General features: G+C 43.8%; 1 protein-coding gene across 1 annotated transcript in view; it reads left to right on the top strand.

Moving 5' to 3' along the window:
• Positions 1 to 2,297: 2,297 nt before the first annotated feature.
• The window catches only part of prickle1b (prickle homolog 1b), a 20,812-nt gene continuing 19,784 nt past the window's right edge, over positions 2,298 to 3,325 (top strand). Inside the window, exon 1 of the mRNA XM_030341412.1 lies at positions 2,298 to 2,569. The gene's annotated coding sequence lies outside the window, so the exon portion shown is untranslated. The remainder of the gene's footprint in view (positions 2,570 to 3,325) is intronic.

Genomic DNA, 3,325 nt, shown 5'->3' with positions numbered 1-3,325 from the left:
TGTGTGTCAGTACAATGTGGGGGTGAAGGGAATACGTTAGGAACGCACTCACTGAGGTGACATTGAGATTCATGGGTGAAAGAAAAAGGGGGTTGACAGAGATAGAGATTAAGTGAGCGATAGGAAGACAGAGAAAAAGAGAAACGGAAAGTCAAAGACAGTGAGACGAGAGCATGATATAGAGTCAGTCGCAGTAAAGCTTTTAACGAGTTTAAAATACAATATTTATAATATATAACTCGTAATCACATGAACAATCAAGGATAGTGTAGTGGTGTGATTGGGTCTGTAGGCTATCTGGTCCAGAACATAAATCTTGGACGTATATCTAATCAAGGTCCCCGTTTATTACACCATGAACAGCAATAAAAAAATACATGATCTTGCGTTTTGTGTCTGTATGTGTCTTACACTAGTTTCATTCACTTTGGAAGTCTTCGCTGGGAATGACGTCATAGCTGAGTTGACCGCATTCCAGTACAACAAGTGGGAAAACCTAGATGCTATAGCAATACGGGTTCTAGCCAGGTTAGGTATACCAGTTGCTGATGCATTACGCCTAGCCTAATATTTAATCACATACAAACCCTAACTCGTCCACTGATAGAAGTTGGCCAGTACTGTGTGTACAACCAATGTCATGAGACATTAGTACGATATAATTGCTAATAAACAGTGCATAACTACAGCTTTTACATTTATTGATGTGCGGAGCGGCCATCTTGGATGCTGAGGTCAGGGTTGTTAAGGTTTCTCCAACTTTCCAAGTCAGAAATCTGACTTCGGGGGCATACCAGTTGTGTTTTAGACAGGGAACTCATAAGTGTTGTCTTCCCGGTTAAAAATACATTCCCTATAAGTATCAAGGAGGTTTTACAATAACTTATTTTTGTTTCAGTGCAAGGTTCACTAGGTTCAGAACCACTTCAAGTCGCATGGATCTGTTTTGTCGGAAATTAATTTTGAAAGGATTTCGCAACCAAGTTGAGCATGAGTTCATCAATGTTTGAGAGCAGATGGGATCAAATGTCTAAAAGAAAAATCGATTTCCCAACCGACAAAAGTTATTTCTTAAAAAAAAAAAATCATGGTTACCTTTTAAACTGTCTTTTTGTCACTCAGCGAGCATCTTTTTCCTATTTCACACATGTGTAGGGAGAAAGAAAAAAACATAACTTATATAGAATCCTTGCCAAGATTCACTCTGTGTCAGTTTGAGAATTCACTCTCCTAACTGAGTCCAGGCAGAGTTCAGCGGGATTCTGGGTATTATTCCGGATCGTATATGGGAATACCGGTACATCAAGAATATAGAGAACTCTTCTTTAGGTTCCTGACTCACACAAGCAACATTAAAGATTATGTCTATGGCGTGGAATGGACGGTTTACATTTTTCCATTGCATTCATTCATTCATGTCCATACATTCATTCACTGTTTTCTGACTGGCTGTGAAGTTAATTACTTGTGACACACTGTTTAACCTTTTCAACAATGCATGATGAATTCAACATGTTGGGTGAATGCTGATGACAAACTTTGATCCTATTTGGCATTGAACTTTGTGCGCTGAGATCTCATCTTTTGCAAAGCTACAGACCACCTGGAAGACACAACAAAGCATCTGATCTGAAATTAAATCTCCGCTGGCCAATGCCAAATAATAATGTGCTGCTATTATTAGATTACAAACACGCACATGCACACACACACACGAACAGACACGGTATGGATGTTGTGATGCCTGTCCCTCCACCCACATGCACACACACACACACACACACACACACACACACACACACACACACACACACACACACACACACACACACACACACACACACACACACACACACACACACACACACAACCACACACACACATACTCACCCACACACAGACACACACACACACACACACGGTATGGTTGTTATGATGCCTCCTTTTCATACACACACACACAAACACACGCACACACGCACACACACATATACGCACGCACAAACGCACGCACGCACACACACACACACACACACACACACACACACACACACACACACACACACACACACACACACACACACACACACACACACACACACACACACACACACATCCTGCCTGTCCCGGGTGAGACAGACAAGCCGGTGATATCTACACCAACAGGAATGTCAATCGAGCTGTATAGTAGTACAGTGCTGGCGTGCACCCGCACACGTGTACGCGTCTGGGGCGCTAGCTGCTGCTGCCGCCCTCAACCAATAGGCGACGAGCAGCGCTCATGTCATTTAGGAAACGCTGTGTGGTGCTTTTACTCACTGCCAGAGCTCTGCAGCAGTTCAACGCTGTGGCTGACTCCCAATCCCATCCGTCTCTCTTTCTCTCTCTCTTTTGCTTTTCGGTGAGAGAGTTGTTCAAAAATCTGTGAAAAGTTTTTTTTGCAGAAGAGTCGCTTCTTGAGTCGCAGTCGTCCCGGTCCGAATGCCTCCAGCCGTGGTTTTATTCTGGTAAAGGGAATACTCGGACCCGAGCCCAGACCAACTGCTGCTCGGACGTGGTGGAGACGAAGGTAAGCGTTCAGGGGTTTTATTAACAGGGCAAATGGTAACGCAGAAAAGATATATGATACCTTTCCTTCCTTGTTGGGAATATGCACAAGTTGCTTGTCGTCTATAAAGGATGAGACTGGGCTCTTAACACTTATTTTTGTTGGATATCATTGTTTATTTTCAATCGGCTGTACGTTGGACTGTAGCCTACTGTTGGGATGAAAAAAAACACTATTACTTGATGTCACTCTTCTTGAGAACGACGGTGAGAATCATTAGCCTTTTCTACCAGCTTTTTAAACGTTCTTTTAAAACGTTGCTTTTGAAACGTTGTTATAGTCCCACGTAGACTCGGATGAGGTAAAAGGGAAACCAGTCAGGGACTTTGTGTGTGTGTGTGTGTGTGTGTGTGTGTGTGTGTGTGTGTGTGTGTGTGTGTGTGTGTGTGTGTGTGTGTGTGTGTGTGTGTGAGAGAGAGAGAGAGAGAGAGAGAGAGAGAGAGAGAGAGAGAGAGAGAGAGAGAGAGAGAGAGAGAGAGAGAGAGAGAGAGAGAGAGAGAGAGAGAGAGACTTAAGTGGCTTTAATGGAGGGTTTTGCGTTCTGGGTGTTTGACGTGACGCGCGGTTCGTTTGGTTACTCCAGATGTGTAGACTCAGCTGTTGCCTGTCAGTCAGTTGGTGTGTGCGTGTCTCTCTCTCTCTCTCTCTCTCTCTCTCTCTCTCTCTCTCTCTCTCTCTCTCTCTCTCTCTCTCTCTCTCTCTCTCTCTCTCTCTCTC

The sequence above is a fragment of the Gadus morhua genome, chromosome 19, assembly GCF_902167405.1.
Source record: "Gadus morhua chromosome 19, gadMor3.0, whole genome shotgun sequence".
Classification (NCBI taxonomy): Eukaryota; Metazoa; Chordata; class Actinopteri; order Gadiformes; family Gadidae; genus Gadus; species Gadus morhua.
The sequence above is the reverse complement of the archived record's forward strand: the minus strand, read 5'-3'. Positions and strand labels throughout refer to the sequence as shown.